Source organism: Stegodyphus dumicola, chromosome 9 (assembly GCF_044657685.1).
Source record: "Stegodyphus dumicola isolate Sdum_Otavi_A_Nest chromosome 9, ASM4465768v1".
Taxonomy (NCBI): domain Eukaryota; kingdom Metazoa; phylum Arthropoda; class Arachnida; order Araneae; family Eresidae; genus Stegodyphus; species Stegodyphus dumicola.
In genome coordinates this window covers 121,593,854-121,611,300 of record NC_140776.1, presented here as the reverse complement: position 1 = coordinate 121,611,300, position 17,447 = coordinate 121,593,854, and the positions used below count along the sequence as shown (strand labels likewise).

Here is a 17,447-nt window from a genome sequence, read left to right as displayed (position 1 = left end):
GTCTCCAGGCCTACAAAGCAGGTATTATTTTGGCAAACGTCTTGCTTCGCAGTCAGTATAATTTATCCCTTCCTGCTGCTGTTTCGAGTCGCTTAAACTCAACGACAAATCTTAATGTTGTGAATGTTTTGCACGTCTAGTATTATAAAAGACATAATCTTTTATTTTTATCAAGTTGATATTGGCATCAGAATGGATAAAATTTACGATTACTGGTATATTCCATGAATGCCAAAATAAAATAATTTTTGTCAAAGCCAAGTATTTTTAATAAACCTATGAAAAGTTTATATTCGAAAAAACGAAGAGAGAAAAACTGTGTGTGGCGTAGATGCGTTCAGCTGATCAATGCTTATTAATGTTTATCAATGTTTTTATACGAAACATTGTAACTTTACTGCTCTTTGCTACTCGAAGTTTAAGTTACGTTGTAAAATAAAATAATCAAGTAATGAACCCACCTTTGTTTAATCTAATAATAGCGAGTTAATAGTGGAAGTACTCGATGCCAGTTACGTTAGATTGAGAGTAATGCATCTAGCAACAGAGAGAACGATACCGCTGTAATCCTTCTCTAATAACGATGAAAAAAAAAATACAATTTATAGTCATAAATTTTTCGGTCTGATGCGATATGGAACACACATTAAAAATTTCGTTAGAAAAATAAACTAATTCTCTCTCATTACATCGGCAACAATGGCACGCAGTTTTGAATGATTTTCGTCTTTCTAATCAAATGGTCGTAAAAGCTCAAGTTCCAGGCTATATTTCACCTATATTCAATTTTAATTGATTAAATATGGCAAAAAAATTATCATAATTGATCATAAGTCAGTAACGCGAACAAACAAACACACAAACAGACCTTCTTTATATATACAGACAGAGAGAGATTTTATAAAACTTACCAATTTTTGATTAACAAACTGTACGATTTAAAAGCGAGCAGTAGCAACGCTTTTCGAAATAAAGCATTTTATTTATTTTCGAAATAAAGCATTTTATTTATTTCGAAATAAGCATATCAAGCAATAACTCTTGAAATGAATGCTTTCAGTTATTATATTTGTAACTCTGATAAGAGAAAGGGTTCTTTAATTTTAACGAAACTTAAATACTATTTAAAATATATTTATTTTTATTTAAATAACTTCTGAAATATAAACAATATTGAAATTTTGTATCCGAAAAATATTACTATCTCTTCCGAAAGCTTTTTTTTTTAATCCATCGTCCGTATAATTTTTAAATTTAGTTAAAAAAGTTTTATTCAAAAAACAAAAATTTAATCTATGCTTTTTAATCCCCCAAAAAAATATATTGATTTTATCAACAATTTCTTTTAAGTACTCTAAATCTTAACTTCTTCAAATGCATTTTTCAAATGCATCAATCTAGGCATATTAGATATCGTGGGGTAATGCTAAGCTTCCGGCCTAGATGGAATTCCCAGTGAGAACATCCTAGAGAGCGGTCCCAGAGTCTCCCAACCCTCTTTTCCTACCACCAGCTTCTGGACAGAATTTCGCCACGCCGGGTATTTTGGGTGCCCACTTGACGCGCACACACATATAAATATTTATTTCTTCTAGGGTATCGAACCTGTATCCTTCAGTATGACACTCAGCTACTCTAATGACTTTCCCATTTCGGCAGCCAAATCCAGCAGTAATAATAAATGTAGTGACAATAATAAAATTTTGTAACAACGTGAAAATTGTAATATTTTGCTTTTTAATATCTTTTTCTTTTAGTTTTGCTAACCTCTTGCGCGACTCCTAAAATAGTTATTATAAAAGATTTAAAAAAATGTTTGTTCTTTAGGCTTTAACGTTTGTTAAAAAAAACGTTTAACGTTTGTTAAAAAAACTTAAACGTTTGTTCAAAAAGGCTCTTTTAAAGTTTAATATGATTTATCAGTATAAATTATCAATAGAGATGTCTCAGCGAAATATTTTATAGGATACTAGATGAATATAGATTTAGACTAATATGGGAAAGTTCTATATCATCTGGATATTTGAAAAGTGAAAACATAGATAATGTAATTCTATAATAATATTTAATGTTTTTAATTAGATTTATCATGCATTTTTACATCACTGTACGAAGCAATGTAGTCTTGAAAAATTTCGGGTACCTGATTTCAACAGAAATATCCATTTTGACAGTTCCTGAATCCATTCTGACTATTTTTTGCATGACATCTGTACGTACGGACAGAATAAAGGACTCTTTATAACAGAACGGTTTGTAAAAGGGATTCAAAATGATTTTTTGCGACATCCGTTCGTATCTCGATGGCTCAAAAACGATTCGATGTTCTAACGAAAATTGAAATTTTGTATATAAAACTGCTATAACATCTAGTTGCTCACCTCCCTTTTTTCTTATAGTTAGCAATGCCAAAATTTTATATATATGTACACTTTTGATAAATATATATTTACTTATAGTTGGTATACTTTTGGTATACATATTTTAATATACATATATATATACTCCCCTTACCCGGCTTAAAAGTCACTGCCCGGTCTTAATATTCGCAATCGTTGATCACATATATTTCCAAGATACAGAAGTGTTTTAATTGAAAAATGTACTCCTTTTCTGGAGATCCGAAATTAAAAATAAATAAATAAATATTTTTTTTAAAAAATATGAATGATTTCAGATTTTACATTGAGCTCAAAGAGGCGATTTTTTAACGTTTTGTGTTACCTTTATTTATTAAATATCATGTTCTTCGCACTTAAACCAGAAAATTCAATTCGAAAGTAATATCGGAAAATAATTTTAAAATGAGCCTATCTTTAGAATTTCCGATACACAGTCTCGCACGCTGCAGATAAAAATGTTTTTTCGTACAGTGTTGCCATTGCTCGCTTTGAAATCGTTGAGTTTGTTAATAAAAAACTCGTTAAACTGTAACAAATTATGAAATCGGTAATGAAACAAATTCCAGATTCCAAATTAAGGCTTATAGATGGCCATATTCGGTGGAGGATTCCGTTATTCGAAATTCGATGGGTCTAAGTACCGTTGTTTTATCAAAATGCGAGAAACGTACATACATTAATGCAAATTCTGACTTATTGAATTTCTTTAAATATAACATAGGGCGATTTGGTGGCAACAATTTTAAAAGAGAAACGGACATTTAAAGTTTCCGACGCAAAATGCCAAAACGAAATTAATAGCCCTTCGAGGCTAACGCCCTTTGGCCTAAAAATCAGTTTAGGAAAATAACGAAATCTAACTTTGAATGCGGTCTCTTGGTTCCTATAGTTATACGTGGAATACACTTCTCATGAAAAATAAAAATCCAAGAAGTCTATGTTTGACTCACATAGACCGTGACATGACATTGACATGACAAAATAGACCGGGATATTTTATTTCAAAATTTGCAGTTTGGCATGTCTTTTTCATCTTTCCTTGAAGAATTGGTTAATTAAATTCGAATAATTGGACGAAACAGGCGTATAAGAAAGTCATGTGATGCTTACATCAGATTTTTATTTAAATGAATCTGATTAAAAAGGAAAAAAAATATTAATTTTAAGAATACCAACTGTTTTTTTAATAACATAGTTTGTTAATCAATAATAGACGGCTTGAATTTGAAAGATAAATATATTATATTTTACCGAATGGCAACAGACTCGAATGAAAAATGAAAGGACACTGAGTCGTGTTTCCAGATTAATAACCTCGTCGGCTAATATGTATATAACGCAATTCTATAAAAATATTTAATGTTTTTATTTAGCTATCTCATAGATTAAATGTATATTTATTTAAATCAATCAGATACAAAAGTAAAAAAATACTATTCTTAAGAATGTGCTTCTACTACGTTTAAATAGCTTGGTTTGTTCGTCAATGGCAGACATATTAAAATTTGACAGATGAATGTCTTCCATTTTTTTAATGACAACAGACGTGAATAAAGTAAGAAACAACGCAAAATCACGTTTCGAGAATAATAGCCGTTTGGGGATAATTATTCTTACTGCGTCCAGCTAGCATAATGTTACATGTCCATCTAGTAGTTAATAAAAACAACGATGGAGAATAGCGTTTCTTGCTCATAAATAACCTAGTTTGCTAATCAACAAAAGACAGGATAAATTTGGAAGAAAAACAGAACACTTTGTCGAATGACAACGCAACGCACATGGATGATAAAAGATTATTTGATTTTTGGCAAATACCCCGACATACGAGAACTCGAAATTACGTGGTTCCTTGTTTTTTCAATCATTTACTATTAGCGCTGTAGTTAAAAAATATAAAAAAAATTAAAAAAATCATACATGTAATTTTTGTAAAAATTCAATTTTATTATACGAAAATGAAAATAGGAAAAGGTCAAAAAGCAATACATTCTTCCTCCTTTTTATCCAATCCTACTACCAAAAAACATAATGGCCTTCCTGATACAGCCGTGAGCTGTTCCTATCATTAATTTTCTGAAATGGTTTACACAGAAGCAAAAAACGAATGCTGACGACTCCGAAAACGTCAGCCAAACAGACTTCTCCAATAAAGAATTAAGTTTCGTCTGAGCCAACGGTTCAAGGTTCGAATCTGCAATTGGTATCATTCCAAATCTGAGTGACCTATTTTTCGTTTATTTTCCGTTGAAGCGGAAACATTACATGAAAATCTCATCATATCAACATATATTTGTTATGTAGTGGATTTTATACTTAAATATTGAAACATAGGCTCAATTTTTATTAAATGTATTATTTTTTCTCTATTTTATCCTTATTTATTGGAAAATAATTATCATAAAAATATCCCTTGTAATAAAGTAATTTATTCAAAAAGTGTCAATCAATAACGCGTATAATAATTCGGATACTCCAAAGTTTTGTTAAGATCTTTAGAAGACGATGTTTCCTGTCATAATAGAAACTACATCGTAAGAGGCAAAGCGCATCGTTTTAAAGGAAACTAATTCGCAAGGATCATCGTCTTTGTTTGGAAATTGTTCAGCAAAATACTATATTGAGAGTTCCATATCTGAAGTGAACATGGCAAGAGACTAAATTAGTAACAAGTTCTGTCAGAAATTTAACTCTTCATCATTTTAAAGATGGTGAATAAAATGATGATGAATAATAAAATGATGAATAAAATGATCTTTAAAATGATGAATCATCTTTAAAATGATTCATCATTTTAAAGATGGTCAAAATATCCAAAAATTCCTTGACGTAAAGCATTCAACTGTCTTTGATGAATTTAAACGATGAAAACTGAGTGAACTGTTTAAAATACATTGAAATCTGGATTACACATCAAGCTAAGAAGATGGAATCGAAAATTTATTCTACTAAAAATCAAACAAAATCGAAACATTAGTATATTATAAGTGATTATAATAATTTTACGATAATAAATAATAAATTACAATAACACTATAATTAATATTTACTATATATCTTTTTATCTTCGAACTAAAGTATATGTACATTAATATACACAGAAAGAAAAGACATTTCTTAATAATTATATGATAATAAAAGATGATTACACTTAATTAATTAATTATGGTAATTATATTATAATAAATCATTATTATATTTCTTTTCGATTTTTTGGGCTAAAATCTATATGCATAATTATACATAGTTAAAGGGGGGAACTGTAAGACTTCCAGAAGAATCATTAGAGCTCACGGCTACAATCGGCGATCAGCAAAAAGAAAATTCTTTGTCAGCCAGAAACGAAGAAAATACTCCTGGTGTTCGTACAATCTATGCCTGCCGGTCACAAAAGATTTATCCTATTGAAATAACTATATTTAAGTCCGATGAGAGAACTGCTGCGAAGCGAATGCCAAATAAAAAATTAAAGCTGAAAAACCTGTTGATTGCTATTATGCATGAAGGTACAGACATAATGGCTTGGTATGTTTCGTTTCCTCTGGAATAGAAAATTTACTTTTCATAGAAAATAATATAGATCAGTTTAAGCATATAAATATTCTCAGTGTTCGAAACCTAAAAGCATCTGCAAGAAAACTTGGAATGTAAAATGCATTCATGTCTATCAGGATAACGATGCTAAACTTGCAGCCCTAAATGTTCGCTGGTGGTTATCATACACAGCTATCCTGCCGCCCAACCGGTATAATGGTTAGCTTCGCCGGTGTAGTGGTTCGTGACGAAAGGCCCGGGTTCGAAAACCGGAGATGGCATGGATGTTGGTAAATGTATAGTGTCCGTGCAGCATCGAAGCACTCTAAACATGCGGTGAGCCGAAAGTCCTCTCGAAAGGCTGATGGTCGGGGAAGAGGGGGGTTAAGAGACCCTCGTGTCCAAGGGGGGGGAGACCTTCGGCCACGTCCCTCCGGGGTGCTCATCATCAAAATTGGGGGCGGAACTGAGCTAAATCGCACTGTCACCTGTAAGGTGCTCAAGGCTGTTGCCAACGACAGACCTAAACTTGCGCTCTTTGCCACGAGGAATTTCGAGGGCTTGAGCTCTGACTATAGATCAGACAAGTGACCATTAGTAACAACAACATACAACTATCCCGAAATTGTCGAAACTCCTCTCATATTCTTCGGACTTAAAACCTATCGAATATGCGATGAGTAGGTGAAAAATGTAAGTAAACATGACATTTCTTCGAAAGCTGTATAAAAAGCATTTCTTCCTGAGGAATAGATCAAAATGTAACTTTCTTACTCGAAAAAATTAGCTAAATCCGTGACAAAAGCGCGTGAAAAGTTCAATTTTAGCTAAAGGATATCTAACAAAGTATTGGATTTTTCTTTTTTTTTTTTTCAAGTTTTTATTAAATTTAAATTGCTTGTTCAAAGTGTTCGAATACTTATACAAGTTCAGCTTCATGACTTTCTGAAGAAACTTTCTTTTTTAAATCAAATACGTTTCGAATAAAGTTTTTCGAAAGCAATCAGATTTAAATAAGATGATCTGTAGTATACGTGAAAGAAAAACAAAGTCATTTCATTTGTAAACTCCTGCTAAAAAAATAAGCAAGAAAGGCAAAACACGCAATAAAACAAAACTGTTTAATGTAATATACGTGAAAATGATCCAAGAGGTTGGTGTGGTATTACTAGACCACATAACAAACAATAAAGCAAAGACGTACAAAAATACATGTATCACTACCATCTCATTGGCAAACGGGTCGGAAGAATGTGCAATGAGAACATCACGCTAATAACGAGTATGATACCCTCTAGCTGAAATGCCTGCTTGACATCGGCGAGGCAAACTGGCAAAAGTAGCGTTGACCACTTGTTGTGGCAGTAGCACCTATTCTGTAGTAATGCATGTTGGAGCTCGTATTGGGAGCCTGGTGGCACACTGTGACCTGCTATGCGCCGTCCCTACATGTCTCACACATGCTGTATGGGATTCAGGTCCGGGGATAAAGCAGGCTACGGCAGATGTGGAATGGTTTCACTGTCCATATAATTCCAGACCACTTGAGCTCTGTGCGGGAGGGCGTTATCGTCCATAAACATGGCATCGTTACCCAGTGCCGTGATAAAAGGACGCACAAGAGTGTGTAGATTTTCGTCGCGATATTGAACGGATGTGTCGGAATCACCAGGAATCAAGTAGAGGTTGGTCCGGCCGTTCGTTGCTATCTAAGCCCATACAAGTAAGCCTTCTCTTCTGTAATGGTCCCTTTTGGCGACATTTTGTTCTCGATAGCAGGTCCTTGGCTCTCGCCATATCACTGCCCTTCCAACCTTTCGAAAATCGCTCTGGATGTTAAATCGAGACTCAGCAGTAAAGAGAACGTGGCTCCACTGATCTGATGTTTAACTGAGATGTTCAGTGGCCCAAATCAACCACGTTTTTATATGCTAAAGGAACACAAACCACAGGTCGTTGGTTGTACAGTCCACATTCATGCAGTCAACGCTATACAGTTTGACGGAATACGGGCCGTCCTGCAGGTGCAGAGACTTCTCAAGCCAGCTGTAGTGCTGTTAGTGAACTACGGCGACTTGCACATAGCAACAGGAAGCGACGGTCTGCCGTTGTGGTAATCCTGCGGTGGCCAGATCCACGTCTTCTACAAGAGTTTTGATCCCTTTGATAACGATTCCACAGCCTATTGATGACACAACGATGCACATTCAGCTCTCTTGCAACAGCGGATTGTCTTTCACCAGCTAGCAACATCCCAACTACTCTCCAACGCATTTTCATTGTGCAGATGGTGTCTTCAGCTCATGCTGTCTGCTTTGTTTATCTCGTATTACCCTGAGCTGCCGCTGCTTGAGAACTGACGCTTAGGTCCGGCATGCCCTTTTTTTAAGGATCGTGGTCTGACTGCAGGATTTCATATGTAAACTGTTTGTTTTAATTTCGCTTTTTACAGCGCATCTTATCTTTTAGTGTTTGTTATTTATTTTTTGAGCAAGAGTGTATTTAGTAATTGTGCAAAGAAATGTAAAAACCGCACGTGTTCTAAAACCAATGCCAGCCACGATGGTTACGAGAGGGGAAAAAAATATAATTTTAAAATGTTGGAATTAATTTTTTTTTCGAAAATAAACATTGTTTAAATTTATTTTCCTATCAGTTCCTTTTTACAGTTTTTTAAAGCCAGGCCATTGCTTAAATTTTTGGTACTGGTTAAACTTTCACGAGCAAGGCTCAAAGTTTTTGTGTCACAAATTACACAACCTCAGCATGCGTGCCATTGGCTACTCTGGTTGTTGGCAAATATATTTAATCAACTTATCGAAGTAAATTCCGACTGTTATCGTTTATTCATGCAACAAAAAATGTTCCCAAAATCTTGTCATGTAGTATCTTACACCAACTATTCACTTTAAGGCTGCCCCGCTTCAACTCTCAAGTGACATGAGGATTTTCATATCCCCCAAATCCTCATACGGATGTGCAAATTAACTCGAAACAAAACTTTGGGAAAACCTTAAATGTCCGTGAAATAGCAACACAAAAATTTACATCTCTGTTTCTTGTAGGTTTCTAGCAGTAATAGAATAAAGTTATTCATGAATTTTGTGGACAACTTATATATCTAATTATTCATTTATGCGTAAATTATATAGTATTTTTATTTGACTAAGAAACTTTTTTTGTATATAACTGACATAAACTTTCGTAACACGCATTTCTAAATTAAGAAAGTAAACACGTACGTTTGATACATAGTTTTAAATATAAGTAATATAGCATGATAAAACCTTTTATTTTATATTTAATTATTATGAAATATAAATCGATACTTATAGCACCTGATTTATTTCGGTATGACTTTAATTAAATGAGGCAACTTTTTGGAATAAATAAAAATATTTAACTAATTATCTCATATTACTAACTCTTAATAAAATATCTGACGTTAACAAAAACAACGAAATAAAAGTTACTAAGTGTGCGTTAGAAAAATCTAATTAGATTTTATTTATTTGTTTGCTGCTGCGGGTATGTGTTAATATAGTAGTAAGCTGATTAGGCTGACCGAACATGTGTTTTGGCAAAGTTACTAAAATTTTTCAACGAGTATTGGAATTCGGAAGCATAAAACGATTAGGAGCTCAAAAGGAATTTCATTAAAAATTCGCACTCGCATCCTACTCCTGAAACAACATAACTCAAATACTATCAAATAAGGTGATAATTAAATAAGGTAATAATTAAATAAGGTAATAATTAAATAAGGTAATAATTAAATAAGGTAATAATAAAATAAGGTAGAAACTGTATGTATGCATTTATGTAGGTATGTTCTCATTTCGGCGACTCCTAGAGATAGACAATTTTAAATGCATGAAGTCCTTCACCCGAACATGTAAACATGGAAGCCAGAAATTTGAATTTTGAATTTGTTTTTGATTTATTTCATATTTTGTACAAATCTGGTGACGTTCGGATCAACAAACTCGACGAGAGGTGACAACATTATTCGCACCAGATAGCTGCCGCTTTACAATTACATCTTTCAATTTTAATCAACAAACTCGCTTAATGTTATTTATTGAAAAGCCACTGCGTGAAATAAAATACTTTTATCTTAAAATACCAGCGTGTTAAGTAAAACGGGAGACATTTAACAATTTAATTTAATCTACCTGCTATAGATTAGTCATGAGATATCTAATCAGGAATATTAAATGTTTGTTTTGAAATTACACTATCTGGATCCACTAAAATCATATTTTCTTTTTCATAATAACTGTTTTAGGCCACTGGCCGCTGAACCGCCTAGTTCATAATAAATTAATATATAATATTAATAATAAGCTTTAGGTTAGCAATAAGCTTCTTTGGGTAAACGGAAAACATAAACACGTTTAAATATCAGAAATTTCCAAAAATTTTTTGCAGCAAATATTCGAGTTGCTTGTCTTATAAGGAAGATTAAAATCTGTGACTGTTGAGTCCATCAGCACATTATCCGATTGTTGTTTAAAAAAATATGATAGGTTCACCACATGACTTACTTGTATGGTGTATTAAATTATACCCATTTTCTGCTTCACTTCATTTAAATTTATTTCCTCAAATTATTCTGACTGAATTAAGCGATCCCTCGGGGCAAGTTGAAAATGATATCTAAACCTGCATATTTTGAAATTAAATATCGAGGTGAATTTCCATCATGCGATAGTCAAACTGCTTTTATTTTTTTTTTCCGTAACATGTATAAAATTTTCCCAAATATAAGTATAGGAACTGGGAGACTATATTAAAAGTTACATTTCGTTCTTTGTCCAAAATTAATTTGTTTTTCTAAATTTTAAATGGCAAAAACATCAATATTTTCATCATTTAAAACATCTCTGTAATCAGAAGCATATGCCAACGATCAAAGATTACGAAAATGAAGGCCGGGTAAGGATTTTAAGCCGAGTAAGGATTTTTAAGCCGAGTAAGGGGGTGTTTATATTAATATATATATATGTGTGTGTGTGTGTATGTTTGGTACTGCCGATTGCAATAAAAAGAGCAGGGGCACATTTAGATATTATAGTAATACCATATACAAAATTTCAACATTCTACAATTAATCATTTGTGGGTTATGTAAGATGCATACGTACATACGTACGTACAGAGATCATAAAAAAAAATCAATTTTAAATGCATTCTTTTACAATCCGTTTTGGAATAAAGTGTAAACTTTATTTTATCCATACGTACAGACGTCACGAAAAAAAAAAAAAAAAAGTCAAAAGGGATTCGGGAACTATCAGAATGGATATTTTCTTTAAAAATCTGATAACTGAAAATTTTCGAAATTAAAAAGCTTCCTTTATTTAGTGCAAGGAAGTAAAACAAACACTTGAGTAATGTAAATAACATAATAAATCAAATAATGAATTAAATAATAATAAATAAAATAAATGAGTATGGTCAAGCAAAGTGTTGAACTATTAGTATAATAAGTTATGAAAATATTAAATAATTATAAGAAAATCCCACACAGGAAATATTTAGAAATTGAGTACTTACATTGCTTGTTTAACGGAGCACTTGCAATCCCATTCGTTCTGTGGGCGATGCGGAGGTACTTTGAAGCAGCAACCTTCTTGGGGATTTGTGGGAAGATAGGCTGGCATCCAGTGTCAGACGCTAAATCGGGACGAGGCGCTAAAAATAAATTCGACGTCTTCACCCTCTCTCGCTCTCTCTCTGCGACTCCCAAAGTTCAGTTCACTCCCTCACTTCTTTGACGTCAGGCCTTGCTGACGATGCGACTCCCACAAATAAAAACTGCAAACCGCTTACGATTTTTAATGCTTTTTTATGTAGTTCCTTGTTGCTTCTATTTGATTGGAAGGGTGTCTTTCTATCCCGTTCGCTTCCGTGTCACGAGACCGATGCGTTTACCTCTCTCTCCGTGTGGCCCGGATTTGTTGAGTCTGCAGTGGATCAGGTGAACTTTTTCTGCAAATCATCGGAGAATCCACATTAAGTCCCAAGAAAGAAGTCCAGTTGGATTAATTTTTCAACCGCCAACATTGAGGTTCCTCGTATGATTTTGTTTACGAGCTGCATGTAATGGACTCTTTTAAAGGTAATCTTTATGGCAGCCAAGAAATTAACATGCTGGCATGTCATACTATAGTTCTCATATCCATGTCTTTGTTAGAAAGTCAATGCGTAGAATGGCTTAGGCAAAGCTTTTGGTGCCACTATCACGGTCTGTCAAATATTAAAAATGGCCTTTGAACACCAAATTAAGTCATGACACACATAGCCGAAGCCCGCTATACCTAACCCGGGTTATGGCGAACCCCCTGATATAACAAATAAACTTTTGTGTTCCACCCAAATTCCTATACACTTAATGTTGTTAATAGTGCTATAGAGAACTTTCAGAGGTACGAAAATCGCAAACTACAGAGGGAGATCTACAAAGGACTACAAATTTGTAGAACAAATTCGAAGCCGTTTAATTAGCATTTAAAATGTAGAGAGTATTTTTTAAATGTCCTTCTGGCAGCATTTTTTCTGAACTATATATAAGTCCCCATAGTGATTTCCAAGATAGCAGGGCTTTCTGTCAAATTTACAAGCTACTAATTACAATTCCTCTTCCACTACTTTACAGAGTTTATGAATCGATGTCAGTTTGCCCTTAGAACTTTTACAAAGACCAAAGACACAGTATTCCACAGATGAAACATCAGGGGACTTTGTAGGAATGCATTGAAAAGGTATATATGCAAAAGGTGTATCAGTTTTCGTTTTCTCAAACAATGCAGTAGTATTTTTAGAAGTATAATTTGTTACTTTGTCTTGAGGAAGTTTCACTGTTTGAAAGTCATTGGGATGCAGAAATGGAATTTCTTCTGTAATTGTCGAACATTGTTCTCTTGAAAGTACGTTGAGTTGATATTAACATTTTTCTTACTCATTGGAGTTTTCTTATACACTGGAAGAGAATCCTGGGACAATTATAAAATCCTCACAAAAACTTTCTTTGCTCTGATGGAACCAGTTTTGTATGTACTTTCCCTTAGTTTCCGAGAATAAATAGATCTTTTTCTTTTTTATTATTACTATTTCAGTGATTTAGGTAAACTCATGTTTCATCCAGGGTCACAGTGTGTTTCCATTTATCTCCATCTAAACAGTTTTCGTACAGGATTCTACAAGTTTTTCTGCGCTGAGCCACATGCCTCCGCAAAAGATGGTGAACATTTTGTTTTTTAGTCTTTTAAAGTTGTGAAAGCTTGGTTTACCATTTTATTTATTGTTGTTACAGATGTATTTAAAGATTTTGCAATCGATTTCTGCATCGCCGTATTTTCTGTCGTTATCAATAATTTGGCTTTGGAAACATTAGAAACAGTACATAAATTTTTCAGGTATTCGTTTGGAGTGTTCTTTCCATGCAGATAATGTAGAAGTAATTATTCACGGTTTCGCCCTTTCCGATTAATAATGTTAATTATTTTGGACTTAGAAATTTTGATATCGTACATTTCACAACGTTTTTGTATTTTGAATATACTATAATGTTCAATGTACTTTTAATTATGGAAGAGGACTATTTCTCTTAAAAAAAACAGAAATATATCCTTCAATTCATAGCTCGTTTACTGGCGATATTTTAAAAAATATATAAATTTAGAAATAGCAGACGCTGTTTCTCATTTCAAATAAGAAGCTGTTGCGAATATTGTTATTCCAAAAATTTGCTTTTTATTAAATTCTTTATCTAACTGGTTCTAAAAATGTGCAAATACCCTCTCTATATGGATATATTCGTTTGAAACTTTTTCGTATTTGTTTCCGCAAGTTTTAATGAAAAACTGACTAACCCTTAAAACCGTCCACGTATAGGATATTAGGATTCACACACCTGTAAAGAACAAACACATTTACACTGCTTTTCTTTTATGTTCAATCCCACTTTTCTCTGTGTCTTTCTTATCTTCCCACAGACTGTGACTTAAGAAACTGTAACACTCAATTTAGGAGAGCGAGGATACAATAAACCTACCTTAATACACTTTATTATAGTGCTCTCCGCATATGGTATATGTGATCATTGAACCAAAGAAAGTAAATAAGTTTTCTGATTATGTTCAAGTACCTTGAGTCGTCAGGCAGGACTCTATCCAAAGCTCATACTATGATGGAAATTTTAAAATTATCGCTATTCCGAGAGAAAGAGAAAGAAAGGAATCTTATCAGTTTGCGTTATATAGTTGATTCGTCTTTTAGAAACTGATATTTAAATCTTCGAATTGTTTCCTTTTATATAGTTTTACTTTTTTGTTTTAAGTAAAGGAAGTATTTTGTATTTCAGATTTCAATTAAAATATCAATTTTTACCGTTCTCGAATCCCTCGTCTATCGTTTTGTATAATATCCTTACGTACGGACAGAATAAAGGATTCTGTATTACAAAACGGATTGGAAAAGGGATTTAAAATAGATTCGGAATTGATTTTTTTCTTGACTTCTGTGCTTATGTATGTATGTATCTCGCGTAAGTGAAAAACGAACTTTGAAATTTTGTACATGGACCTGTTGTAACATTTGGTTGTGCACCTCCCATTTCTATTGCATCGACAGTATCAAAAGTGTATAACGACCAGTAAGACGATATATATATATATATATATATATATATATATATATATATATTCAAGCGCCTTACTCGGCTTTTATTTATGCAATCTTTGGTCGTAGATATGTACTTCTAATCACAGAAGGGTTCTAAATAAAGAAAATATTCATGTTTTGGTGATGTCAAATTTAAAAAAAATTATTTAGGAAAAATAAAAGATATATAAATTTGAATGCGGTCTGGCGGTTCCTATACTTGTATAGGGGTAGGGTTTATACTCGTTGTGAAAAGATAAAAATACAAGAAGTTTGACTTCCGTACGACAATAATTATTTATTAAAATTTACTGGAATATTTAATTCCAAAATTTGCAGTTTTGGATGTCATTTTCAAGTTGTCTCGAGGAATCGGTTAATTAAGTTAGGATAAGTCGAGGAAATAAGAATTTAATGAAAATGAATTTCAGCAAAAAATGTGTATACTTTAATAGGCTGTACAAGAAAGTCATGTAGTGTCCACGTCAGATTTTTATATGCAGAAAGACTACCGCTTTGATGCTGCATCGTAAACTATCTCCAAAATAAAATATTTCAAACTATTTTATGCGAATAACGTAGTATTTGATGTTCAAAACATCTTTTGGGAGTTGCGGTAGAGTTGCAAATAATTTTTAATTTATAAATAAGGTATTTTATAAATTAGATGCATTTTAATTCGTATCATTATTTATAATAGAAAGTAAAATAAAATTTCAAATTATTAACTAGTTTTATTGCTTTCGCTTTATTAAGTAATATAAATGAGATTTGAAAAATAAGATGCTATGTCATATTCACATACAATATTCTAGAATCTGGCTTAGTTTGTTAATCCATAACAGGAAGATTAAATTTGAATAAAATACCTTACTGTTTGCCTATGGCGATACATGTCTCTTTTTTTTTTTTTTTTTCATCAAAACAAGAGCTAAGTATTATTTTACCTGCAGCGGTGTTTTATTTCAGTTAATGATGAGTTTGTAACTTGAGCTCCCGAATCGATAAGTGCTTTTCTTTTCTTTTCTTTCTTTTTTTTTTTTTTTTTTTTATTTTCTACTAAAATACCAGCATATTGTAACTCTTGAACGAAACTGACATTATTAACACTATTTTTGTTTTTTCCCCCGTTCCCTTATTTTATTCGGTTTGTTTTTTTTTTAATCGTTTTACTCAATCCCTAGCGAAATGAAAAATTTCTCCTTTTCTCCCCACAAATATTATATGATTTCTCTGGCGCGACGGAATCCCATGCGGTAGACTTCACGTTTATTTCGATGAAATGAGTCATTCTTAATAGTTTGGTTTCGAACACTTGGTACTTTTGATTCTTTAGGCTGAAATTTAGGGTTATGTATTTCAGACAGTGATTTTCCTTGGGATGAAAAATATAAATCACATTTTTGCCCTAAAGTGGTTGGATTAAACGATATTTTTCCTCCGTGAACACGTATACATTCTTTCGTTTTAAAATCCAAAGTTTCATTCAGTTTAACAATTAAATCACATAACTTTTTAAAGTCATTTTGTGTTTCCCTAATCTGACAATAGTATTCGAATGTTGCGGTTAATCGCGATGCAAACATTACGGCGACTCGTTTGCTGCTCGTTGAGCGTGTTTAATGGCGTTAAGAATTTCTCTTGGTGTTGGTTGAAATTCAGCTAAAACAAATCTTTTAGTTTTCGTAATCCCACCATTCCTCCTCAGTTGCATACGATAAAACATTATTAGTTTTAACCCTTAGCAAAATAATTATTATCTCAGCTTGTAAGGCTTCTGGAACTTATTTGGTGGCAAACGCTTTTTCCAATGGAATGAAAAACAAATGCAATGCCTCTGGTTGCTCAGGAAACGAGATTGTAAGCGTTTCAATACTTTTATTAAATTTTCAACTCCAATCTGCGCATTTCTTCAATCATCAGATACTGACTGTGTTTTCAAGTTTTCTAGTTCAGTCTGCTTTTTAATTTGGGCTAACTTAAGGCGTTCGATCTCTAACAGAGAGTGTTCATTACTTATTTTAGGGGCCTGATCTTAGGCGATCGATTTGACCATGCAACGAATAAATTCAAAGTTCTTTTTGAAGACATCCGAATTTTCAATAATTTTTCTAATGCCAGCATTTTCTGACACATTCTCTACAATTTTTTCAGCGATTACTTTTAAGTCCCTCTTGTCTGAGCGACTTAAGCAGCTCGTTTTAAAAACGAAACAGAAGTAAGAAGTACTGTCTTGAAGAAAGAAAGAAAAGAAAAATTTGATTTTGAAGCTCATCAGCTTTCAGCCCCTAAAGTTGTGGGGACGATGTATTATCATGAAACAGAGTACTGGTTCCAAGTATCAGGTTTCATTTTATTCAGATCTATATCTGTCCAGGTCTGATCGCCTACGCATGATCAGTAAACGCCTTGTTTTTTATGAAAAAAACGTTAGCCGCTTTTAGAAACGTCATCTCATAGACGATAAACTCAAAAACTATTGCATCTTTCGAATTCCGTCACGCAATTTAATTTTTTATAGTACTGGCAAGAAATTCAAGATGAATTTAAATGCTTTTAATTCCCGTGTGGCTCGATTCCCATATACATTTAGATTCTTCATTATTTATTTTTTTAATTATTCATGGCAATAACATTTGGTGGCAACAGTTTGAAAAGTGATACGAACCAAAAAGTAAGGTTAAATACTAATTGCACTTCTGGTGCTAAAACATTATAATTTATATTTCAGGTTGCCATTAATCTCTTCGACCAACAGTCTTACCACAGTCAGGAATGTGATTTCTGAGGCTGTGAGCTAGTTGCCAATGCGAATGCCTTTTTCAGTTAATTTTTTACTTTGCAT

The 17,447-nt window shown here is 32.9% G+C and overlaps 1 protein-coding gene across 3 annotated transcripts in view; it reads right to left on the bottom strand.

The window, feature by feature from the left end:
- tn (tripartite motif containing protein thin) overlaps nt 1–11,705 on the bottom strand; it is a 73,140-nt gene extending 61,435 nt beyond the window's left edge. Inside the window, exon 1 of one of the 3 annotated variants that reach the window (XM_035352803.2) lies at nt 11,495–11,705. The gene's annotated coding sequence lies outside the window, so the exon portion shown is untranslated. The remainder of the gene's footprint in view (nt 1–11,494) is intronic. The other 2 variants (XM_035352802.2, XM_035352804.2) reach the window with 2 other exon arrangements.
- Nucleotides 11,706–17,447: the final 5,742 nt, after the last annotated feature.